At 49.4% G+C, this 26,340-nt stretch overlaps 1 protein-coding gene and 2 long non-coding RNA genes across 3 annotated transcripts in view; 1 reads left to right on the forward strand and 2 right to left on the reverse strand.

Moving 5' to 3' along the window:
- LOC127468433 (uncharacterized) overlaps positions 1-26,340 on the reverse strand; it is a 66,707-nt gene that overhangs the window by 23,298 nt on the left and 17,069 nt on the right. The window lies entirely within an intron of this gene.
- LOC127468449 (uncharacterized) overlaps positions 1-26,340 on the forward strand; it is a 51,453-nt gene that overhangs the window by 16,763 nt on the left and 8,350 nt on the right. The gene's annotated exons all lie outside the window — the stretch shown is intronic.
- LOC127468450 (uncharacterized) lies at positions 10,528-14,574 on the reverse strand. Its single transcript, XR_007903570.1, has 3 exons — positions 14,433-14,574; positions 11,331-11,368; positions 10,528-10,747 (listed from the first exon to the last, which is right to left on the reverse strand). It is a non-coding gene; the product is annotated as an uncharacterized LOC127468450 (long non-coding RNA).

Genomic DNA, 26,340 nt, shown 5'->3' on the forward strand with positions numbered 1-26,340 from the left:
TTCCCTAAACCAAGTCCAGAGGGATCCCAGGCACCCATCACACCACAGGAAACAGAGGTTTTCACATGCTTCCCAGGTGGAAGAGCATTATCGAGTTCACTCTCCTTATGCCTGTGTGCTCCTGAAAATTTTCTACCATCTTAAGTATCAGAGGAGAGATAACACATTTAGAGGAAGCTGAGAATTCTGCATTTTTACTGAGAGGCTAATGAAGGATGGTCCTGCAACCATCCTTCCTGAGGCCAGGGCCACATGGCTGGAGGTCTCTCCTTTCTTACTGCTTTGCTTTCCTCTCTCACCACCTCTAACGCTTGGTTTGGCTTGGTTGCACCTCGCTCCTTCGCACTGTCTGCCTTCACAGCTTCTTCACAACACTTCCGAGATGTAGTGTTCAGATCCTTGACGAGTGACACTCCAAATCTTGCGGACCCTTACTCTCTGTCTTTTCCACACTCCAGGCAGGCAAGAACCCCTCCTCCTATCCAAAGAGGAAGATCTTCATGAACCAGAGAATCGCGGTTCCTGCCTGGAGTGGATCAGAGTAACCAGGAGACGATGCCTCAAGAGAAGCTAGAGACACACATGGCAGCTGACTGCAGGATGCCCAGATTTGCCCTCCCCGGTGCTGTATAAATCACTTTGCACTCAGGCATTCTGTCGCAAGCCTGCGCTCTGTGTAGGAATGAAAAGTCATGTTTTCATAGGGGTGCTAATTTGCTCTGCCGTAGAACCAATTAACTGAGTTTTGTTTCTAAGAGAATCCCCTGAAATCTCTGAAGACCACAGTGTCAATGAGTCCGTGTCTGCCAGGGCCCAGGAATACAGAGCCGCGTTCCCATGACGGGGCCCAGAGAGCCAGAGGACGGTGGAAAGACCGTCTCCTGTCACCAACTACCACCCCGTTGGCGGCCGCAGCTCTCTGGACCATTTAACAGCGTGCACGAGGAGCTCGGGGCTGTGACCCGGGAGCTGCCGGTAGGAATGGATAAAATCACCGTTTCGTATGTTGGCGTGTGAGCACTTGGAGATTTCACTGCTCTCGGTGGTCTCTACCAACTGGTCCTGCTGCACCTGGGCTCTACCTGCAGACACTGGCAGGGAGATGAAGAAAAACCTTCGGAAGTGTTTTTGCACTGGATATTTTTTCCCAAAACAAAGGGCACAGCAGCAGTCAAACCGATACGGAGAAGAATTTTAAGAGGATATAAAGGTGTGTAGTAGTTGAAATGTCCATTAATATCTGCTGGAGAGAGGTGAGCGGAAAAGAGAAGTGGATTGGTGAAGTCACTGAAGAATGGAAAGCTACGGGATTAAGCCAAGCGATAAAAATAAGAAAAGTGGGAAAGGGGAAGGACAGACTGCATGAAGTCACTGAAGGACAGAGAGTAAAGCAAGGAAAGAATAACGGCCAGACAAAGAAAAAAGCGATGAGTGTTCCCAGGGAATACTTTATGGACCAGAGGGAGGGAGGTTTGGGAAGATAGTTCGGGAGAAGAGTTTTGTGAAGAACCGACCAGACAGGAGGGCAACATCGAGGAATATGCACGTCCACCCCAGGGGGCTCCCCCGGCCACTACGGTCTCCGGCCGTCAGCCCTGCGCACAGATCAAAATCGCGACCAGCGCCACCAGCCCCGCTCCCCGACAGGGCCGCAGCCGCCGATCCGCTTCTCGGCGCCCCTCTGCCCCCACGAGCCCCGACTCTCTGCTCCTGGCTGGTCTCCTCCTCTCCACCTCCTCTGCCTTCCTCTCCCTCCTCCCCTGTCCTCCTCCGACAAATCCGCCCCGGGGCTTGGACAGGCGTCGGCGCCTCCAGGGCTCTCCTTGGGTGCTGGCTGGAGGCGGAGGCTAGGCGACAGCTCGGCGGCTGTCCGTGCTCTGCACTGTGGAACCGGCGGGGCCGGGCTGGGTGACAGGGGTGGTGTTTGGTATCGAGGATCTTCAGATTGACAGGCCATGTGCTTCTTACACCGCCATCGTCTCTTCCCTCACATCTCTCTTTTGGCACGTGGAGACTCCTGAATTGTCCTCCAGGGCAAGCGCTTGCGAGAATGGTCGAGGGGTACGAGAAGCAGAACATCCCTCCGGGCTCAACCTCTCCTGGCCTTTCCCGTGGAACATCCCTGCTAGCAGCAGGAGCACTTTTGCTAGGGACAAAGACCACTTGTGGTTTTGTCGGGGGCGGTGGCACCAGTGCCACGGGGAGGCAGTGCATGGGAGAAACACCTTCCCCTGAGAAAACTCGGACGTGGCATAACCCCTCGCACTTGCTTTGGGATTCATGGAGATGCAGTCTCAGTAAGCGAGTTCTGCTGTGTCCCTCGTCCAGCTCTTCTTACTCAGAGGATCAGGTAACAGCCTCTCACACCTGAACTGGATGTACTGGAATCTGCACATTTGCAGCAGGTTGAGGGGCACTCAGAGGCACATTCAAAAATTTCATTCTCTTTCCCATCTCTGTCACCTCCGTAGGACATAAATGACCACCAAAGCAGGGTGTGATCTATTGCCATGTGCACTGGAAAACCCAGGTAATCTCCTCAGGGCATTTATCACAGACCTGCCATCCGCTCTTGGCACTCACAATAGAACCACAACTTCCAGCACTGGCTTCTCACCCGGCACACAGAGATTCTTTTGCCTTCCTTGGAGAGACCGGAAGAACTAGACAGCGTGTATCTGTTTGCATTGCACAGACAAGTCTTGAGTACACACCTGCTGTTGGTGTGGGGAGATGACCCTGAGCAAGAACAATTGCCATCAACCTCCTGAGGAGACCTTGAAGTTATGTGGGACAAAGAGTGTCTCGGTGTCACATTGCGTTTTACAGTTCTAAATCCTGGCAAAACCCATGCGTGCAGCTCTGGGATGTGCTTCTCTTGGACAGAGCTCCGCGTTTCCATCTCTCAGGCGGTGGGGCATCTCAGATAGTGGCAGAGCAGGTGGCACCCCACAAGGGCTTAGGTGCATCCAGGCTCCTGGCGTGGCAGCAGGAACCCCAGGAGATACTGCCCCTACTGCCATGAACTGTTTGTGTCTGTGTGCAAGCGAAGGACTCGTGTGTCTGAAAACCCTCCTGTGACCGAGCAGGGAGCCCCCGCCAGAGCACAACTGAATCTTGGCCAACTGGCCATCCACCAGGACCCCAGAGGCCATTTTCCAGCGCTGTTATGTAGAATATCATTCCCAGTCTGTCCGGACATTCGGGGTTGCCCCATCACAGGGACAGAATCTGGCACTTCCCCTTGTTGAACTTCCTCTGGTTGAGGATTGCCCAAACCTCTGATTTGAGGTCTCTCTGCGGGGTCTCCGTCTTCCATGAGGCCCTGGAGTGTTCCAATGGCCCCTTGATTGCTTGGGAATGTGCAGTGTTCTGTGTTCCATGTGTCTCATGAGGTCCCATATTGTCACAATGGTACTGAAATGAGAGAGGATCTCCATCCTTAATGGCTTCGTAAATCAGAAGTTTTTCTTAGATAAAAATCCTAATCAACAAAGGGGTTTGCTTTCTTGGCATGGTAGCAGTCTTTTCTTTTCTTTTAAGACTACAATTAGTTGTAGGAGAGAGAATGTAGATGATACATGGAAACTAATAGAGAGTGTATCATATGCCCATCTTCAAGAAATTAGCTTACAGGCCTCAGAAAACTTGTTTAATAAGAGATTGTTCTGTTAAGAAGAAAGTCAATTATACATTGTTTAAGCAAATGGGAAGTTCTAAGACACGTCTTAGCTGGTCCTAAAGCATTTAGTTTAGGGGTTAGGGGTCGGATAGATCAATCAGAGACGCTACGAGGCCTGCTAAGGGAGAAGACCACTCTGTGAAAAGGACTGCCCCTCCCAGAAGAAATGGACGCTAGATGGCAGTCTTGCTCCACGAATAAAATCCAAGAGGCTATTTGACTCTAAAATCATAAGAGAATTTTGGACTGCTTGTGAAGGGGAGGGTCTTTCAAGTATCACTGCATTTATACTCCGAAATTCATACTGATTCTTTGATTCAAGCATGGCAGAGTACCCCCACCAATCCCCAGCTGGCATATTAAAGAAATGTTCGATCCAATGGTTTCTGGTCATGGGGTTTAATTCTTTTGTTTTATCCCTTTGATTCCAATCCCTTTGATTCCATGAAGTTCCAAAGATATCCCACGGTTTGTTTAATTCCATGAGGTCCCGCACATCCCAATGATGTCCCTTAAGTCCCTGGTTTCTGTAGTTTCCCAGGGAACATTTGCTTCTATGATGCAGGGCAGTGCCACGACGGCCACTTGATTCCGTGAGTTCCCCCAGTCTCCCAGCAGTCCTTTGGTTCCATGAGACCCTGCAATGTTGCAGTGGGTTGACCTTACCTGGATGCCAGGTGCCCACCAAGCTGCTCTATTGCTGCCCTTCCCAGCCAGACAGAAGAGACAGAATAAGATGGAAAATTATTTCTACCTTGAGATCAGGCACTTTACTAAAGCAAAAGCCAAAGTTTGCGCATGCATAAGTGAAGAGGAAAATAAAAAGATTTTCTCTCTACTTCCTGTCAGCAGCCATACCTGGCCACTTCATGGGAAGCAGGGCTTCACCACACAGAGAAGCCGCTCAGAAGGCATGTATTGTAAAAAAATGGATTTTCCCCCTTTCCTGTTCCTTTCCTGAGCTCTTGTAGCTGAGCTGACGCCATATATTCTGCAATGTCCCTTTGGTCCATTTGGCTCAACTGACCTGTCTGTATCGCCTCCCATGATCTTGCCCCCGATTCAGGGGACGAAGCTCACAATGCAGATGCTGCACCAGCCCTGCTCAGCAGTTGCCAAAACACTGGTGTGATTAACCCCTTTGTAGCTCCCAATGCAAAGCACAGCACTGTGACGCCTGCAGTGAGAAAATGAACTCCAGCTCAGACAGACCCAACGCATGTGGGATTCTGAAATGTCTCAGGGTTCCTTTGGTTCCACGATGCCCCTCTCAGACCTGGCAGTAGAAAAATAAATCAAAAAATTGAGAAGAAATCATCTTAAAGTCATGCTAAGCCTGTCTTCTACAGTCCAGAATCTATATATGTGTGACTGCAGATACTTGGGATGAGGGTAGATGCTCAGAGGAATTCATGGGTTTGATCTAGGAAACCTGTCCCAAAGTTTTCACTGCCTTTTCCTCCCTGGACATTTCCTGATGCCCGGAGGAAGCTCATGTCCAACAGCAGCTCCATCCCCCACTTCCTCCTCCTGGTTGCAGCTCTTGCACTTCTGCTTCTTCCTGGGCATCTCCCTGGCTGTCCTGCTGGCCAACGGCCTCATCCTCAGCGCCGTAGCCTGCCACCACCACCTGCACACCCCCAGGGACTTCTTCCTGCTCCATCTCTCCCTCACACACCCGGGCTGCATCTGCACCACTCTCCCCAAAGCCATGACCAATTCCCTCTGGAACACCAGGGGCATGTCCTACTCAGGATGAGCTGCACAGGTGTTTTTTGCTTTTCTTCTTGATCACAGTGGAGCTTGCCCTTCTCACCATCATGTCCTATGACCGCTATGTGGCCATCTGCAAAGCCCTTCACTACAGGACCCTCCTGGGCAGCAGAGCTTGTGCCCACGTGGCAGCAGCTGCCTGGGCCACTGGGAAGTGGGTCTGGCCCTGGGGCTGCAGGAGCTGCCGCCTGAGCTGATGATCTCCTGAGCAGTCGAGACATGCAGTCACTGCCCCTGTCCTCTGTTGCCTCCCTTTCTTGCTGCAGGACCAGAAACGACTGTGCTGCTCTGCTGGGCTGGGGCGGGGCAGGGAGATGGGGGGACCAGGGAGGGGTTGGTCTGGGCAGTTCCAGTGACTAGAAAACCCCAATGTTCATCTGAAGTGTAGGAGTGGGAGCATTACAGGGTTGAGGTGGCTCCAGGCTCTGGGAGTGGTAGCAGGAGCCCAGGGAGACACTGCCCCTGCTGCAATGAACTGCCTGTGTGTGTGCCAGGGAAGGACTCTTGTCTCTGAACACCCCCGTGTGTGCATCAGTCCAGCTCAGGATTGGACACTGCTCAGAGCCCTGACACATTTCTCTGTGTGACTCCAGGAAAACCCCCGTTGTGCCAGGGAGTTACCAGATCCTTTGCTGTCACCCTCCTGGTGTCCTGTGTAATGATGAAACTAGAAAAGGTGATCATCATACCCTGGTAATTTTCTAAGAGGAGAAATGTCACTGCTGGAAAGAAGTGTCACTGAAGAGGTGCGAAGAGGGAACATCATTGTTTCCTTCAGTCTGTTCCACAGCAGGTTCCCCTGGAGCCCCAGGGACACCTGCGGGGAACCCAGAGGGGCAGAGAAAGGGCTGCCTTTGGCTCTTGCTGTGCTGCTCAGCTGGGCCGGGCTCCTGGCACACAGGGAAATCCTGGCAAGCGGGCAACACTGCAGAGAGACAGCTCTGCCCAGGAGCAGCTCCTCTGCACAGCCCAGCAGGGCCGAGGGCACTGCCTGAAGGTACGAGAGAAGAGAAGAAAGGCAAAGGGAGGTTAAAGGTAGCGGAAAGATGGGAGGTGTTCAGCTGAGACACAACTTGGGGACACAACTTCACACTCCTCTGCAGAGTGAGTCTACAGGTGCAGGGCAATGTCGCTTGTGTTCCTGGAGGAATCTCCTAAAGCTACCACATGCCACAGCCTTGCACATCTGTCAGGACTCTCCCAGTTTCTCTGTTGCGCCGGAGGAGGATGTTCTCCAGGGCAGGCCTTCCCTGCAGCACCTTCAGAGGGACAGTGCAGGTGGGCTCCTTCTCCCAGGGATGGCTGCGGGGTGGGAAGGTGGGGGTGCAGCCAGGGATGCCCGGGGCTGTCCTGCAGAGCAGGGTCCCTGTGCTCCGGGGTTCTTTGTGCCAGGGTAGGGACTTTGCTGCCTGCTGGGGTCAGGTCTCATCCTACCTGGGTAGTTGCCCACCCCTCTGCAGGGAGAAGCTGTCGGTGGGTGGTGAGAACCCCAGCAGGAGCCAGGCAGGTTCTTCCTGCCGTTGGATGAGGTGTGTGTGGTCAGGGCTAGGGAGGTCAGGGCTGTTCCCAGATCCAGATCACACCAGCACATTTCCAAGAGCACTGTCAAATGGGAAGGACAAAGCACAATTATTAGGAAGGAATGGAGTTTTTCTGAGTCAGTGTTTTCAGTTTCCTACTCCTGAGGAATCTGGGGGTTGAGAAATGGAAAAGGAGCTCCCATGTTGGACAAGTCACTGAGACTCCTGAGCTGGAACTTGGAATGCACAAGTGCTTCTGTAAGCAACTTCCTAAAGTGCTTTCGGCCTCTGCTCTGCTTTTGACAGAAGCAGCATCACTTCTGCTGGACCCATCTGTTTTTTCTTTATCTGCCCTTTTCCACCCGCAAAAAGTTGCCCCGTCAGTGCCCTGCAAACAAGCAGGTTTCTCTCAGGTCACAGTGAGTGCACATTCGGATGGAGTGCTGACAGGGAAGTCACGAATGGATTTCTGATGTTGAGTCTACTGTTTTGAAATCAGAAAATGTGGTGTTGAAGTCATCGTTAGCCTTTGAGAGGGAAGCGGGAGAAAAATCGGATAAATTTGTTGCTAAAAATGAGCTGCTTCAAACTGAGGTTGACCACCTTCAAAGTCTTGTTAAAATTTGGATGATTATGAAACAGTCAGTTCACCGATTACCCCCATCAATACTAGACAATGCCCGCAGTATAAAGGCATAAAGCCATCCCAGCCCCTCCAGGAACCCTCAAATCCCATCCCGGTCCCACAGGACACTCCCAACTTGCCCTCAAACTCTCCGAGGCCCCCAGACTGCCTCCCAGACCCAGAAAACCCCACAAGATGCCCCCAAACCCCTCCCAGTTACCTCCAGCCCTCTCAGGACCTTTCAAACCCTCTCCTTGTTGCCCCCTTCCCCTCGAGGATGCCCCCAAACTCTCTCCCAGTCCCTTCCCAGACCCCCGACGATTCCCCAAAACCCCTCACAGTCGCCCCAATCTCCAAACCTCCCCCCCTACCCTCCAAGCTCCCCCAAACACCTTCCCACTTACCCCCACGACCTCCAAGCCCTTCTCAGCCTCCCCATTCCTTCCCAAAGCCCCTCCCAATTGCCGGCCCGTCCCCCAGGCTCGGGTGAGGAGGTGCCCCAGGCTGACGGGCCCGCCCAGGCAGGGGCGGTTCCAGCAGCATGTCAGGAGCCACCCCCTGCCCCGAAAGCTCCCGCCCGCCCTGGAGCCACCTCAGCTGCCCCTGCAGGGGAGAAATCCAGGCCGGAGCAGAGCAGGGGGCAGGGCCGGGCTGGGACCTCGATGGACGGGGGCACTGGGAGAGCAGGGGAGAGACCGGGATGGGCTGAGAGGGCACTGGGGGAGAGGGGAGACACTGGGATGGGCTGAGGGGGCAATGGGAGGGAGAGGGGAAAGATTTTTGCCCCTTTCCTGGGCACTTGAACGCCCTCTGCACCCCCGTTCCCGGCCGTGCCGGCTGTCCTTCCCCCACAAGCCAGGAACAGGTTTTGGGGCTCCCTCGTGGGTCGCAGCCAATAGAACGGCTCTGCTGGAATGACGTCATTGCCAAATTCTGCTGGGCCCCTGTCCTTGTGCCGGTGAGTCATCCGATAGAACGTCGAAACTTCCGCAGGGGCTGCCGGGAGCGGGGCGGTGATGGCGGGGGAGGGGAGGGGAGGATCGGGATTGAACCCGATTGGTCCCGATCGATCCCGGCCCCAGGGTCTCCCCCCGCCGCCCTGTTTTTCACGTGCGGCACCAACGAGGCCATGGTGGTGTGGGGTGAGTTCAGGCGGTCCGGGGGCTCCTGGTGACCCCTCCGAATCTCCCCCAAGACTCTTGGGAACCGCCCAGATACCCCCAAGACTCCTGAGGACCCTCCACCTTTCCCCCTCCTCCCCCAAATCTCCTGTGCATCCCCTTAACCCTTGAAAATCTCCTGGGACCACCTCAGACCCCCAGACTCCCTCCTGGGGACCCCCAAACACTCTTCAGGACTCCGGGGCCCCTCCCGACCCCCTCCTAGAGTCTTTTGGGTGTCACCGACCCTTTACGGCTTATTCCTCCGTCCATTTTTCCACCCCGGACTGCTGGGGGTCCACCCCCCCAAGAAACTACTGGGAACTCCCCAGTGTCCCACCACGAGATTCCTGGGTCCCTCCCCCCCCCCCCAAACCCCCTGTGGGTGCCCCCATCCTTTCTTCCCCTCGAAAATATTCTTGGGGGTCCCCCAATGTCTCCTCCAGCCCCCATCCTGCCAGGGATGGATTTGGGGGGATCTCCTTCCCCTTCCCTCTGGCCCGAAAGCAAATGCCCTTCCTGTCCTTCTTCCTTCGCCCCCAGGCAGAAAAGAGAAGAGAAACAGCCAGTTGGCCCTGGCAGGTGTGGGTGTGTGCAGGCTGTGGTTGAGTGGTTGAGAAGGGAGAGGAGGGGGCTGGTGTTTGGGCCAAGTCCAGCAGGTGATGTCTTTTGTGTCTGGCAGTCCTTGGTCGGCTCCACGACCATCCAGCTGTCAGTAACCACGACATACCCATCAGCCCTTCTCTTCTTGGCTCCTACACTTGCCAACCCTAAGCTGCTCCTAAGTTCTCTTGCTGTCAGTTCATAAAGAGGTCTTGTCAAGTGTTACTGATTTAGAAACTAAAGCCTGACATCTTTGTCTTTGCCAAAGATGTGTGTGAAAGGGCAGTGCTGTTGCAAAGCAGTGTTGAGCTTCACATTGGGTGACTTGGCAGCTTCCTCTGCATCACCCATGCACCCTGGGTTTCTTTGAAAAGTACTTTTCACTCCAAATGTGACACCACATTAGCCTGTAGGACATCCTGTCCCCAAATGGATAACTGTAAATATGAATAATAAAAAAGTGACCCCCTCCATTATTCAAGAAAAGCTTGTATCTCTGTACTAAAAGCATCCAAGGGTCACGTCCCCCAGTTTTCTATCTGACAAGGGTTTGGAGGGGCTGCTTTGTGCAGGGAACCCTTTGGGGGCCCCTTGCACATGGGTAGGGCTGCACTCTGGGGGTGTGGGGCTTTGGTTCTTTGGTTGCCAGGGGCCACTGTGAGTTCACTGAGCCGGGGTGGGGACAATGGGCAGGGCTGGCTGGGACAGGCTGTGGCACCTGTGACATAAAAGGGAAGTGTCCCTGTGGGGCAGCTCTGCAGGGCCCATCAGGGGATGCTGCCCAGTGCAACCTGTGCTGTGGGGAGCACGCACACAGGGAGAGGCTGGGCTGGACGAGGGCCAGGGCAGCAAGGCCACCCCAGGGAGTGGGTTCTGCCCCTGCCTGCATGGCCCAGCCCCTGGCAGGAGCACCTTGGGCAGGGCCTGGTGCTGCTGCTGGGGCAGGGGGTGAGGCCTTGCCGCCTGCCAGCTGCCTGGGCCCCTGTCCTTGCTGTGCCACATCCCCGAGGCTCCATCCCCGCTCCCCCAGCGCCAGCTCCCTCCTTCCCAGCCCCAACCAAGCCCTTCTCTGTGTCCTCCTGCAGGCCATGGCTATCACAACATTCCTTTTGGTGCTTGTGCAAAGCATCATCCAGTCCGCGCAGGCGGTAGGGGAGGGGCTGCACAAGACTCAGTGAGCTTGGAGGTCTTTTCCAAGCTGAAGGACTCTTGGATTCTGTGATTGTGTGCTGGATTCAGCTGGGTCCGTGTTAGCAGCATTAGTTTGCTCCCAAAGTTTCCTCGCTGTCAGCTCTTGTGGCCTAAGGCTTGAGCTCCTTTAACTCCTTGTGCTGAGCTACTGATGGGAAACGAGAGGCCTCTGCGAGCAGATTCCTGGTGTTCCCTGTAGAACAGTGAGGGAGAAGGTGTAGTCAAGTGGGAAGAGGAGTACTGTTTGTGTGTGGTCTCCTATGTGGCCTTGGCACCTTTGAGGGGCTTGAAGGAGAAAAGAGCTTTGTTAAAGTGAGAAGTGAAATAGTGTGTTGGCTGTTCTCTCTGCAGGGAGAAGCTGTCGGTGGGGGAGGGGTCACAGAGTGGGGGAGAGGCCGTAAAGTGGGGGAGGGGCCACAGAGTGGGAGAGGGGTCACAGAATGGGGGAGGGGTCACAGAGTGGGGGAGGAACCACAGAGTGGGGGAGGGGCCATAAAGTGGGGGAAGGGTCTGAGAGTGGGGGAGGGGCCGTAAAGTGGATGAGGGGCCATAGAGTGGGGGAGGGGTCAGAGAGTGGGGGAGGGGCCATGAAGTGGGAGAGGGGTCACAGAGTGGGGTAGGGGCTACAGAATGGGGTAGGGGCCACAGAATGGGGAAGGGGCCATAAAGTGTGGGAGGGGCCACGGGGTGGGGGATGGGTCACAACCTGGACTCGGGGAGTCAGGGCAGTGACCTCGGGGAGGGGGAGGGGTCAGGGCATGGGGTAGGGGTCTCACCTGATCCCGGGGCTATCGGGGCCATGGCGGGGCCGAACCTGGTGGGGACACCCAAGTTTTTCCCAAATTTCCCCTCATTTTTCCCAATTTTTCATCCATTTCTCCCAAATTTCTCACTCTTTCCCCAATTTTCCCCCCATTTCCCTCATTTTTCCCAAATTTCCCCATTTTTCTCAATTTTTCCCCATTTTTTTTCCAAATTCCTTCCATTGTTCCCAAATTCCCCCCATTTTTTCCCATTTTCCCCAAATTTCCCCTCATTTTTCCCAACTTTCCCCAATTTTTCATCCAATTTTACCCAAATTCCCCCATTTTTTTCTCAATTCACCCCATTTTTCCCAAATTTCCCCATTTTCCCCAAATTCCGCCATTTTTTCCCAATTTTTCCCTAAATTTCCCCTAATTTTTCCCAATTATCCCCCATTTTTCCTGATTTTTCACCCCTTTTCTCCAAATTTCTTACTTTTGTCCCAGTTTTCCCTCCATTTCCCCTCAAAATCCCTCATTTCCCCAAATTTCTGACTTTTCCACCAAAATTTCCCCTGTTTTTCCACATTTTCCCGGATTTTCCCCCAGTTTTCCTAAATTTCCCCCCATTTTTCCCCATTTTTATCAATTTCCCCCAAATTTCCCACTTTTTTCTCAAATTTCCCCCCATTTTTTCCTAATTTTTCATTCGTGTTCACCAAATTTCCCACTTTTTTCCCCAATTTTTCCCCATTTTCCCCAAAATTCCTGTTTTTTTCCCCCCATTTTTTCCCACTGGGGAAATTTGGGAAATTTGGAAAACTGGGGACCCAAAAATCCAAGAAAATGTGGGGAAATGGGGGAAAAATGTGGGGAAAATCTGGAGAAAAATCTGTGAAAATGTGGGAAAAATGGGGAAATTGCGGAAAATTCTGGGTAAAATGTGAGAAAAATCCGGGGAAATGGGGAAAAATGGGGGAAAATGTGGGAAATTCTGGGGAAAATGGGGAAAAATATGGGAAAATATGGAAAAATGAGGAAAAAAAGGGGGAAAATGGGGAAAAATGTGTGAAAATGTGGGAAAATGTGGGAAAAATGGGGGGAAAATCTGGGAAAATGGGGGGAAATCGAGAAAAAATCCAGGAAAATGGGGAAAAAATTGGGAAAAAAACTGGGAAAATGTGGAAAAATTGGGAAAAACCTGGGAAATTCTGGGGAAAATGGGAGAAAATCTGGGAAAAATGTGGAAAAAATGGGGGGGAAAGGGGAAAAAATGGGAAAAATCTGGGAAAATAGGGAAAAAATGGGGGGAAACTGGGGAATATTCTGGGAAAATCTGTAAATATGGGGAAAAAATCTGAGAAAAATGGGGAAAAATCTGGGAAAAATGGGGGAAAATGAGGAAAAATCTGGGAAAATGTGGAAAAAATGTGGGAAAAATCATGGAAAATGGGGGGAAATGTGGGAAAAATCTGGGGAAAATGGGGAAAAATCTGGGAAAATGTGAAAAAATTGGGAAAAACAGTGGGGAAAATGGGGGAAATGAGGAGAAATCCGTGAAAATGGGGGAAAATGAGGAAAAATGTGTGAAAATGGGAAAAAATGGGAAAAAAAATCCGGAAAAATGGGGAAAATCGGGAAAAATCAAGAAAAATGGGGGAAAATCTGGGAAAATGTGGGAAAATCTGGAAGAAAATCTGGAGAAAAATCTGAGAAAATGTGGGAAAAATGGGAAAAAATGTGGGAAAAATCTGGGAAAATGTGGGAAATTCTGGGAAAAGTGGAGGAAAAATCTGGAAAAAACCGGAAAAATGGGGAAAAAATAGGGAAAAATCTGGGAAAATCTGGGAGAAATCTAGGAAAATGGGGACAAACTGGGGGGGAAATGCTGGAAATTCTGGGGAAAATGGGGGGAATGGAGAAAAATGGGAAAAAATCCCAGAAAATGGGGGAAAATGGGGAAAGATTTAAAAAAATGGGAAAAAATCTTGGGAAAATCTGGGAAAAATGGGGAAAAATCTGGGAAAATGTGGAAAAAATGGGAGAAAATCCAGGAAATGGGGAAAAATGGGGAAAGATAAAAAAAATTTTGGAAAATGGGGAAAATATGGGAAATTCTGGGAAAAATCCAGGAAAATGGGGGAAAAAATCTGGGCAAATCTGGGAAAAATGTGAGAAAAAATCGGGGAAAATGTGGAAAAAATGGGAAAAAAAATCTGGGAAAATCTGGAGAAAAATGTGTGAAAATGTGTGAAAATGTGGGAAAATGTGGAAAAAATGGGGAAAAATCTGGGAAAATGGGGGAAAATCTGGGAAAATCTGGACAAAATGGGGAAAAATCAGGGAAAATGGGGGAAAAATGGGAAAAAATCTGGGAAAATGTAGGAAAATTGGGAAAAATCTGGAAAATGGGGGGGAAATGGGGAAAAATTCAGGAAAATGTGGAAAAATGGGAGAAAATCTGGGAAAAATGGGGAAAATGGGGGGAAATGTGGAAAAATGGGGAAAAATGTGGAAAAACTGGGTTAAACTGGGAGGAACTGGGAGAAACTGGGCCAGAGGAAAAGGGATGTTGCCATGGAAATGTGAGCCTGCCCCTCCCCCACCCGGCCCAGGGCCCACGGGGGGGGGGAACTGGGTTAAACTGGGACATACTGGGAGGCACTGGGGGACACACTAGAGTTACTGGGAGCTACTGGAAGCTACTGGGGGGGTCACTGGGGTTACTGGGATGGACACTGGAGTTACTGGGAGCTACTGGGGGGGTCACTGGGGTTACTGGGATGGACACTGGGGTTACTGGGAGTTACTGGGGGGGTCACTGGGGTTACTGGGAGTTACTGGGATGGACACTAGGATTACTGGGAGTTACTGGGAGCTACTGGGATAGACACTGGGGTTACTGGGAGCTAATAGGAGCTACTGGGGGGGTCACTGGGGTTACTGGGGGGGTCGCTGGAGATACCGGAGGCATTACTGGGGTTACTGGGAGCTACTGGGAGCCACTGGGAGCGGCCCATCCCCCTCCCTCCCCAAGGTCACCCCAAGGACACGGAGGGGGGGGAGGGGGGGAAGCCCTGCCCCCTCCCAGTCCCTCCCAGTCCCTCCCAGCTCCCTCCCAGTCCCTCCCAGTACCTGAACTGGTCACACTGGGAGCGGCTCCAGGTCCCCCCTCCAGTTTGGGCCCCCGGGGCTATTTTTGGGACCCGGTGACGTCACTGGGGGGGAGGGGCCTCGAGGAGGCGTCCCCTCCCCTCTCCCTTCCCAGTACAGACCAGTAAGGGACCAATAATGGTCCCAGTGGGGGGGGGGAGGGGAAGGAGGGAACACTGAGGGTGGGGATGGAGCAGGATGGTCCTTGAGCATGGGGGAAGGGCAGGAGGTTCCCTGAGGGTGGGGGAAGGGCAGGACCGTCCCTGAGGGTGGGGGAGGGGTAGGCGGGTCCCTGAGGGTGGGGGAGGGGCAGGAGGGACCCCGAGGTGGGGGGAGGGGCAGGAAGGTCCTGAGGGTTGGGGAGGGGTAGGGAGGGACCCCGAAAGTGAAGGAGGGGCCCTGAGGGTCCCTGAGGGTGGGGGAAGGGTAGGAAGTTCCCCGAGGGTGGGGGAGGGGCAGGAGAGTCTCTGAGGTTGGGGGAAGGGTCCTGAGGGCCCCTGAAGGTGGGGGAGGGGCAGGGAGGGCTCCTGAGAGTGGGGGAGGGGTAGCAGGTTCACTGGGGGGAGGGGGAGGGTTCCTGAGGGCCCCTGAAGGTGGGGGAGGGGCAGGGAGGGCTCCTGAGAGTGGGGGAGGGGTAGCAGGTTCACTGGGGGGAGGGGAAGGAAGGGACCCTGAGGGTGGGGGAGGGACAGGAGGGACCCTGAGGGTTGGGGAGGTGCAGGAAGGGGGGGGAGGGGCTTTGGGGGGGCCCTTAAAGGTGGGGGGAAGGGCTGAAAATGGGTCCATCATTGGGAGGGGACACGCCCACCCAAAACCCAGTAAGTCCCAGTTGAGCTCCCAGTTCAGGGAGGGGGAGAGGATGCAAAAGACACGCCCACTTGCAGACGCTATGGCCACCTTGGGGTGGGACACGCCCACCAGGGAGAGACCACGCCCACCTAAAGAAGGGACACGCCCACCCCCAAACCACTAAGTCCCAGCTGAGTTCTGCCTTAACTGGTCCTTACTGGTCCCACCACCCCATTCCGCGTTCCAGTGAGCCGTACTGGTCCATACTGGTTTATACTGGTCTATCCTGGTTTATACTGGTCTGTACTGGTCTGACCTTGATGGAGATGCTGAAGTGCTCCCAACCCCCTTAACTGGTCCTTACTGGTCCCACCACCCCATTCCGTGTTCCAGTGACCCGTACTGGTTTATATGGGTCTATACTGGTCCTTACTGGTTTATACTAATCTATACTGGTCTATACTGGTCTGTACTGGTCTGACGTTGACGGAGATGCTGAAGTGCCCCCAACCCCCTTAACTGGTCCTTACTGGTCCCACCGCCCCATTCCCCGTTCCAGTCACCTGTACTGGTCCATACTGGTTTATACCAGTTTATACTGGCCCATACTGGTCTATACGGGTCTATACTGGTTTGTACTGACCTGACCTTGATGGAGATGCTGAAGTGCCCCCAAGCCCCTTAACTGGTCCTTACTGGTCCCACTGCCCCATTCCCCATTCCAATGACCCGTACCGGTCTGTACTGGTTTATACTGGTCTATACCGGTCTATACCAGTCCATACTGGTCTATACTGGTTTATACTGGTCTGTACTGGTCTGACCTTGACGGAGATGGTGAATCGCCCCCAACCCCCTTAACTGGTCCTTACTGATCCCACCACCCCATTCCCTGTTTCAGTGACCCGTACTGGTTTATATCGGTTTATACTGCTCTACCCTGGTTTATACTGGTCTATACTGGTCCATACTGGTTTGTACCGGTCTGTACTGGTCTGACCTTGATGGAGATGCTGAAGTGCCCCCAACCCCCTTAACTGGTCCTTACTGGTCCCACCACCCTGCTCACTGTTCTAGTGACCTGTACTGGTCCATACTGGTCCGTACTGGTTTTTTATTGGTCTATACTGGTCTATACTGGTCTATACTGGTCTACACTGGTCTATACTGGTCTATAATGGTCTGACCTTGATGGAGATGCTGAAGTGCCCCCAAGCCCCTTAACTGGTCCTTATCGGTCCCACTGCCCCATTCCCCATTCCAGTGACCCATATTGGTCTATACTGGTCCATACTGGTTTATACTGGTCTATACCGATCTATACTGGTCTATGCTGCTCTGTACTGGTCTGACCTTGATGGAGATGCTGAAGTGCCCCCAACCCCCTTAACTGGTCCTTACTGGTCCCACCGCCCTGCTCCCCATTCCATTGACCCATACTGGGTCGTGGTGGCAAGAACCCCAGCAGGAGCCAGGTGGGGTCTTCCTGCCATTGGATGAGTGCTCTGGGAGGTCAGGGCTGCTCCCAGATCCAGATCACAGCAGCACATTTCCAAGAGCACTGTCAAATGGGAAGGGCAAAGCACAATTATTAGGAAGGAATGGAGCTTTTCTCAGTCAGTGTTTCCAGTTTCCTACTCCTGAGGAATCTGGGGGTTGAGAAATGGAAAAGAAACTCTCATGTTGGACAAGTCACTGAGACTCCTGAGCTGTAACTTGGAATGCACAAGTACTTCTGTAAGCAACTTCCTAAAGTGCTTTCGGTCTCTGCTCTGCTTTTGACAGAAGCAGCATCACTTCTGCTGGACCCATCTGTTTTTTCTTTATCTGCCCTTTTCCACCTGCCTGAGGTTTCTCTCAGGTCAAAGTGAGAGCACAGACATTTGGATGCAGTGCTGACAGGGAAGTCATGAATGGATTTCTGATGTTGGATCTACTGTTTTGAAATCAGAAAATGTGGTGCTGAAGTCATCGTTAGCCTTTGAGAGGGAAACAGGAGAATAATCGGATAAACTTGTTGCTAAAAATGAGCTGCGTCAAACTGAGGTTGACCACCTTCAAAGTCTTGTTGCGCCAGAGTGCAGAGAGAAAACTGTTGCTAAAAAAGCAGGCTCCTGGTTTGGTCAGGCAACTTCATAAACCAGTGTCTTACCCTGGCATTGAGACTTGGGAAACCACAGAGAACCCTGATTCTAAGTCTCAGGAGAGAAAGAAACAAGGAGAATTTGAAGTTCAACTGATGTTTCTAGAGTCTCCCAGTTTTCCTCACATTAATGAAAATAGACTGAGTGATCCCTGTGATAATGAACAAAGGGAAGATTATTCTTTACCTCCCTCAATTTCCTTTGTGCCTGATACTGAATCCACTAAAAAACCTTGGACTCAAAAAGAGAACCCAACCCAGAAAACAATTCATTCTGATTCAAGTGGTTAAAGAGCAGAAGCATTATGGCGATAAACCTGGACAAATTAAAAGCCAACCAGTGAAATCCTATCAATATATCACATACCTTGGGATTCTACTTTGTTCTCATCAACAGTTAATACAATTTCCAATGGATATGGGGACAAAATGTTGGCAGTAAAATGCCAAAGATGGGATTAAAACCCAGACGAAAAAGAATTAAAATCACTGGAGAAAAAGAAGAAACCAGTCTTCAACCAAGAGCTTCACCCTGTTACTGTTTTGTTGATATTACCTTTTTGCTTTTTATTCTAATAATCATATTGTATGTTAAAATTTGGATGATTATGAAACAGTCAGCTCACTGATTACCCCCATCAATACTAGACGATGCCCGCAGTATACACCCGTCCCAGCCCCTCCAGGAGCCCTCAAATCCCATCCTGGTCCCACAGGACACTCCCAACTTCCCCTCAAACACTCCGAGGCCCCCAGATTGACTCCCAGATCCAGAAAACTCTTGCTGCCTGCCCATGGAGTGCCCAGTGTGGCCCACCAACTGCACCGCAAAGCCAAAGCTTCCAGGCTTTCTTTCCTGGGAATTAGGGCTGTTGTTTCCTGTTTTCAGCCATGCCTCCCAACTGATAGCCCAACTCCCAAACTGCTAGCATGCCTGTTGATACAGAATTGTTAAAATAAACCTTACCAGTATATGTTTTCAGACACCGATTATTTAGTGTTGTTTCACTTTAATCCACCCCAAGGGAATTATTAATAAAAACCTGAGTTCCCCCCTCTCCCCTTTTCCTGGGGCGGGTTGTAACACCAATCAACACTGACTCCACCCAGTAGGCATAGCAAAGGAAGTTTCCTTTTGGTTTAGGGTTTAGTGTTAGGGTTAGGGTTAGGGTTAGGGTCAGGGTTTAGGGTTAGGGTTAGGGTTAGGGTTAGGTTTAGGGTTAGCAAAATGCAGGGTTACTGTTAGGGTTAGGGTTAGGGTTAGGGTTAGGGGTATGGGTAATGGTTAGGGTTAGGAAGAATTTGTCTCAGTGCGCGATCTAACAATTGCGGTTTTAGCCCATTCTGGACACGCAGCGGTGCCCAATAAGCCCCTCTCAGGCTATAAGCCCGATTCACTGCCCACCGCTGTCAGAATCTTTTGCTTTTTCTCTTGGGTCTCTGCTTTTGCTGTTGCTGTTCTGTTGCGTGTCTGGCAGAATACCCACCGCCGTCCAGTATGTACTCTGCTTCTATAGAGCACTGTCCCCTAACCCCAACATTAAAAGAGAGACTGGAAGCTATGTGCAAACCCTGTTCCCTAACCCTAACCCTAACCAAGAGACTGCAAGCTATGCGCAAACCTTTTTCCCTAACCCTAACCTTAAAAGGGAGAATGCAAGCTGTGCGCAAACCCTTTTCCCTAACCCTAACCCTAAAAACGAGTCTGCAAGTTATGCGCAAACCCTCTTCCCTAACCCTAACCTTAAAAAAGAGACTGCAAACTATGGGCAAACCCTGCTACCTAACCCTAACCTTAAAAAAGAGACTGCACGCTATACGCAAACCCTTTTCTCTGAACCTAACCTTAAAAAAGAGACTGCAAGCTATGCACAAAACCAGTTCCCTAACCCTAACTTTAGGGTTAGGGTTAGGGTTAGGGTAAGGGTTAGGGTTGGGGTTAGGGTTTAGGGTTAGGGTTAGGGTTTGGGTTAGGGTTTGGGTTAGGGTTAAGGTTAGGGTTAGGGTAAGGGTTAGGGGTTAGGGTTGGGGTTAGGGTTAGGGTTAGTCAGAATCTGTCTCAATGCGCGATCTAACTATCGCGGGTTTACCCCATTCCAGGAACGCAGTGGTGCCCAGTAAACCCCTCTCGGGCTATAAGCCCGATTCAGTGCCCACCGCTGTCAGAATCTTTTGCTTTTTTTCTTGGGTCTCTGCTTTTGCTGTTGCTGTTCTGTTGCGTGTCTGGCAGAATACCCACCGCCGTCCGGTATGTACTCTGCTTCTATAGAGCACTGGCCCCGCCCCGCCCCGCTCTATAGAGCACTGACTCCCTACTGGGCGGAGTCAGTGCTGATTGGTGTTACAACCCGCCCCAGGAAAAGGGGAGAGGGGGTAACTCAAGTTTTTATTAATAATTCCCTTGGGGTGGATTAAAGTGAAACGACACTAAGTAATTGGTGTCTGAAAATATATACTGGCAAGGTTTATTTTAACAATTCTGTATAAACAGGCATGCTAGCAGTTTGGGTGCTGTCATACCACAATGTGACACAGAGATAACCTTTGGGGGGGGGAAAGAAAATGCATAGGGGAGAGAAAGGCAGGATAAGAGCAAGGGAGAGTAAGAGAAAGAAAAACTGAGAGTGGACAGATGTATATAGTCACCGCCCGCAGGGTCCAGCAATGCTTCCATGTCTGTCAGTTGAAGTGGTGGCCTTGATCTGCCGGGGGTGAAGGAGGGAAGTCCCCATACTCCAAGAAGTTATGAGTTATAGCCATGATTAGTGTCACGGACCATGCCTCGAGCCTCCAACATCTCGAGGGTTGCAGTCTCTCTTCTAAGGTTAGGGAACAGGCTTTGGGCATAGCTTGCAGTTACTGTGTGGACCAATTGTCAGAGACTGAAATGGTTAATGATTTATGCATTCTAGGAGACTTTTCAGGCTTTTGACTTGCATGATACCTCTGATGAGCAGTCGGGCCCCTCCCTCCCTCCAGTGCTGACGGTGTGAAGCCCTGAAAAGGCAAGAGCTGAGCTTACTGACTTTTGACTGTTGATATATCTGATGAGGAATCAGGCCCCTCCCTCCCTCTGCTATGAGATGTTAGGGCTAGGGTTAGGGTTAAGGTTAGCAAGGGTTAGGGTTTAGGTTTTAGGGTTTACGGTTTGGGGTTTAAGGTAGAGTTAAACCATCATTTTCGGGGTATGGGCCCGATAGCTTAATTAACTGACCTTACTAGAAAATAATATAGAGGGAGTATAGAGGATTTTGATTCCTTTAGTGTAGGTTCGATTCCTACTTTTCTGAAATTAGGAAATGAGAGGATTGGTATACCTCTATGTTTACTTTATCATAGTAACCCTTTTGGACTCAGGCACATTTCCTTGAGTGTCTTAGGTAGGGGAGTAGGCCTGCATAGGAGATAGGAAGGCTGGTATGCCATAGGCATAAGGCTAATGTTAGGGGTAAGAAGTTTTTTCAAAGCAAATGTATGAGTTGATCATATCGGAATCGAGGGTAAGAGGCGCGGATTCATAAGTATCCTGCGGAAAGGAGGAGGGTTTTTGTAGCTAAAGTAGGGGGAATGAGTTCTTGAGGGAGATTAAGTGAGCTGGGGTTTAGGAATAGAATGGTTGTGGGTGCATTTATTAGCGAATATTAGCATATTCGGCAAGACAAAACAAGGCGAATGGCCCTGCAGCATATTCTACGTTGAACCCTGAGACTAGTTCAGATTCTCCTTCTGTCAGGTCAAATGGAGCCCGGTTTGTTTCGGCAAGAGTGGAGATATATCATATTATTGCTAAGGGCCAGGAGGAGAAAATGAGGTAGAGAGGTTCTTGAGTTGTAGCTAGGGTATTGAGGGTGTAGTTACCACTAAGGATAATTACGGATAGGAGAATAATGGCTAGGGTAACTTCGTAAGAGATAGTCTGCGCGACTGCTCGGAGGGCACCGATTAAGGCATATTTTGAGTTAGAGGCTCACCCTGATCATAGAATTGAGTAGACTGCCAAGCTAGATAGAGCTAGAAGGAAGAGTATGCCAAGGTTTAGGTCAGTAAGGGGAAAGGGTAGGGGAAGTGGTGTTCAGATTGTAATTGCTAGGAGAAGGGCTAAGATAGGAGTAGATATAAATAAGTAAGGGGATGAAGTTGATGGACGAATTGGTTCTTTAATGAATAGCTTTACTCCATCTGCTATAGGTTGTAAGAGGCCAAATGGTCCTACAATATTAGGCCCTTTTCGGGCTTGCATATAACTTAGAATCTTACGTTCAACTAGGGTAAGAAATGCTACGGCGATGAGGATGGAGAGAGCATAGGATATTGATATAATAAAGTAAGTGAGGGTTAAGTGAATTGTCATGTGGTTTGTGTTGGAGCTAGGGAGAGGATTTGAACCTCTGGGTAAAGGGCTTAAGCCTTCTGCATTTGCCAAGTTCTGCCAAGCTAGCAGTCCTTTTCTAGGAGGGAGTTATGGTGGAGCTCTTAGTAATTTAGTTGGGTTCATTACTGGGTGCGAAGGCATGCTTGTGGCATAGGCCTTACTTCTTCGATCCTTTCGTACTAGAAGGAGTTGGAACATAGATAGAAACCGACCTGGATTACTCCGGTCTGAACTCAGATCACGTAGGACTGTTAATCGTTGAACAAACGAACCCTTGGTAGCGGTTGCACCACTAGGATGTCCTGATCCAACATCGAGGTTGTAAACCTCCTTGTCGATGTGGGCTCTTGAAGGAGATTGCGCTGTTATCCCTGGGGTAGCTAGGTTCATTAATCAATTATATTGGGTCTGGTTACTATTAGCACGTTGATGGGTAGTTCTTGGTTAAGATGGATTGTCTGATATTTGGAGGTTAAGTTTGTCTCCAAGGTCGCCCCAACCCAAAAAAGCACACCAGCAAAATCCCGGGGGAGTAGGCCCTGTGGGTGAGTATTGTTTATGGGAGTGGTAGCAGATTTTAAAGTTCCACAGGGTCTTCTTGTCTTATGGGGTTATTCCTGCTTTTGCACAGGAAGATCAATTTCACTGATTATCTGTAGGAGACAGCTAAGACCTCGTTAAGCCATTCATACAAGTCCCGATTTATGGGACAATTGATTGCGCTACCTTTGCACGGTTAGGATACCGCGGCCGTTGAACGAATTGTCACTGGGCAGGCTTCACCTTTAATACTTGGTTTGCTAAAGGCTATGTTTTTGGTAAACAGTCGGGCCTTGGATTTGCCTAGTTCCTTTTACAGATTTTAATCGTCTTTGGGGGCGCTCCATAGGTGGGTTAACAGAGTTTTGGGTATAAGGTCTTGTTAAGGTTAAAAAATATCCTGTGGATTGTTAATAATGTTGTAATGTAAGCTTGCGCCATAGAGGGGACCCCTAGTTACTTATTTTAGCATAAATTCTCTTATTTAATATAAGTTGGCCTATTGGGGAAGAGGGAGTCATGAGGAAGTTTAGATTTTTTCAGGTGAGGAGCTTTGACGCATTCTTTAATGGTGGCTGCTTGAAGGCCCACAATTAAGCTGTAATTAAATTTATCTGCTAGGGGAGAGTGTATTCTTTTTTAAAGGAGCTGTACCTCCTTTAAATAGCCCTTAATTTGCTTCATGTGGGTTGAGTGTAGTCCTGGGAGGTGAATTAAGAGGGAACTAAGATTCATTTCATAGGCAACCAGCTATCACCCAGCTCGACTGGCTTTTCACCACTACTAACGAGTCTTCCCACTCTTTTGCAACAGAGACGGGTTTGCTCAGTAGATAGCTGCTCGTAAGTAGCTCGCTTGGGTTTCGGGGAAGCAAGCTTAAATTGGCGTTTTGCTTGGGTAGTTCTCGCTAAATCATGATGGAAAAGGTACAAGGGTTGGTCTTTGCTATTTATTGCTTGGTTTGTCATTACTATTTCATTCTTCCCTTACGGTACATGATCTCTATTGCGTCTTGAGTTTACCTTTCTATCACCTATACTAGGTTGAGTGAGAGAATGTTTTGATTTAATGGGTAGTATTAACTTAGTTTATATGTAATCTGGTAGAAGAGCTAGAGTTAGGCTTCAAGGCGATCTGATATGGAACAGATATCTTTCAGGTGTAAGCTGAATGCTTTAGTTATAGCTACGTCTTGGTAGACTAAGTGCACCTTCCGGTACACTTACCTTGTTACGACTTGCCTCATCTCTAGCTTAGGGGTTTATTATAAATAAAATTAATCCTAGCTTGTGAGGAGGGTGACGGGCGGTATGTACGTGCTTCAGAGCCAGCTTAAAGGAGGCATTATTATCCTGCTTTACTGCTATATCCGCCTTTTAGGAGTGATTTCACACTCCTGGTCGTGAGGTATTCTATGCTAGAAAACGTAGCCCATTTCTACCATCTCATGAGCTATACCTTGACCTGTCTTATTAGTGGGATGTTGCTGTTGTGCCCACTGTTAAACCCTCAGTTTAGGGGTGGGCTGACGACGGCGGTATATAGGCTGATTTGGCAAGGGATGGTTGGGTGTATCGTGGGTTATCGGTTATAGAACAGGCTCCTCTAGGTGGGTTTGGAGCACCGCCAAGTCCTTAGAGTTTTCAGCGTTTGTGCTCGTAGTTCTCAGGCGGATGCTTAAGTGGTGAAAGCATCGGGATTTAGGACCAGGCATAGTGGGGTATCTAATCCCAGTTTGTGTCCTGGCTTTCGTGGAGTTTTGTTGATCATGAAGCTAAGATCATTTCTATGGGAGTATTGGATGCATCTTGTGCTTATAACAGCTTGGTTACATTTCAGTCTTAGTTGAAGTGATAATGAAAAACCACTCTTTACGCCGTATAAAGTTAATTTGGGTTTCTTGTGTGACCGCGGTGGCTGGCACAAGATTTACCAACCCTGGTAAGTTGCTTTAACTAAGTCAAGTTTACACTTATTGCTTAATATTAATTACTGCTGAAAACCCGTGGGGGTGTGACTAGGCAAGGCGTTTTGGGCTACAATTGGAGTGGTGTGCCTGATGCCTGCTCCTGCTGTCTTTTTAAGGTGCTGAGGGCATTTTCACTGGGATGCGGATACTTGCATGTATATATTTGGCAAGAACTAACTGTAAGGTTAGGACTAAGTCTTTTTTGTCCATGGGTATGTGTAATAGCCGTCTTAACATCTTCAGTGTTATGCTTTATTGTAAACTACAAGGACTAAGGCTGTTATAGGCATAGTGATTATTATTGGGGCTTGTTTTAGTTGTAGTAATAGTTAACATTGATTTAGGATTTGTTTAGTGGTTGGAGAAGTAGTTCTAGTGGATAACAAAAATGTGTTGTTGAGAAGTTAGAAGAGTAGAAAGGGGCAGGATTGTAGTGTTGTGGGCGGGTTTGTTAAGGTTTTATGTTCTTGTAATTGAAATTACAACGATGGTTTTTCAGGCCAAAGGTCTTGGATAGAGGCCAAGCAGGAATTGTTATGACGTACTTTATACTATTTTTAAATGTTAGTTTTATTTTGGGAGGGACGACTAGCAGTTGCTTCCAATCCTTCTCCCTACTACGCAGTAGTGGGGTTAGTGTTGGCGTCTATTGTAGGGTGTGGATGGTTAATGAGTTTGGGGGTGTCTTTTGTATCACTAGTGTTATTTCTGGTATATTTAGGTGGGATGTTAGTGGTTTTTGTGTATTCGGTTTCATTGGCAGCAGATCCATTTCCTGAGACTTGAGGGGACTGGCAGGTTGTTGGGTATGGTGCTGGGTCAGTTTTAGTGTTGGGGGGTGGGGTGTTTATTATAGGGCTATCTGAGTTAGAGTGGTTAGGGATAAACACGGTGGATAGTGGGGGTGTTTTATCTATTCAGTTGGATTTTGAGGGAGCGGCTATGTTTTATTCTTGGGGGGTGGGACAATATTTAATTGCGGGCTGGGGTCTGTTGCTGACGTTGTTTGTTGTGTTAGAACTTGTACGAGGGTTGTCTCGTGGGGCAATTCGGGCGGTTTAAGGAGGTGTGGTTCAGAGAATAGTTTAATGAAAATGCCAACTTTGGGAGTTGGTGATAAAGGTTTGATTCCTTTTTTTCTGAAGGGTTGGAAAAAAGTTTGGGACCAACTGTTAAAGGTGTATGTGGGTGGAATATTAGTTAGAGTAGTGGGGGCGATTAATTGGGGAGGTAAGAGGGTGAAAGGAAATGATGGGGTAGATTAAAGTGTAAACAAACAAATGAACAAATGAATGATGAAAGGAAATGATGGGGTAGATTAAAGTGTAAACAAACAAATGAGCAAATGAATGATGAAAGGAAATGCTGGGGTAGATTAAAGTGTAAACAAACAAATGAACAAATGAATGATGAAAGGAAATGCTGGGATAGATTAAAGTGTAAACAAACAAATGAACAAATGAATGATGAAAGGAAGTGCTGGGGTAGATTAAAGTGTAAACAAACAAATGAACAAATGAATGATGAAAGGAAATGCTGGGGTAGATTAAAGTGTAAACAAAGAAATGAACAAATGAATGATGAAAGGAAATGCTGGGGTAGATTAAAGTGTAAACAAACAAATGAACAAATGAATGATGAAAGGAAATGCTGGGGTAGATTAAAGTGTAAACAAACAAATGAACAAATGAATGATGAAAGGAAATGCTGGGGTAGATTAAAGTGTAAACAAAGAAATGAACAAATGAATGATGAAAGGAAATGCTGGGGTAGATTAAAGTGTAAACAAAGAAATGAACAAATGAATGATGAAAGGAAATGCTGGGGTAGATTAAAGTGTAAACAAACAAATGAACAAATGTATGATGAAAGGAAATGCTGGGGTAGATTAAAGTGTGTTAAAAAATTTAACAAATTGATGATGCAAATATCTTAATTGGAAAATTAGGGGAATGGAAAGTTTGTAAAATTTGAAATTTTTGTTAAAAAATTTAAAAACAAAAATTAATGATGAATAGAGGGAAAGTCCCTAGATCATTGCAAAAAATGACAAAATTTTTGTAATTTTTTGTGAAAT

This window comes from Manacus candei, unplaced genomic scaffold, assembly GCF_025592945.1.
Source record: "Manacus candei isolate 608988 ecotype Guabito, Panama unplaced genomic scaffold, ASM2559294v1 h1tg000015l, whole genome shotgun sequence".
NCBI classification, from domain to species: Eukaryota; Metazoa; Chordata; class Aves; order Passeriformes; family Pipridae; genus Manacus; species Manacus candei.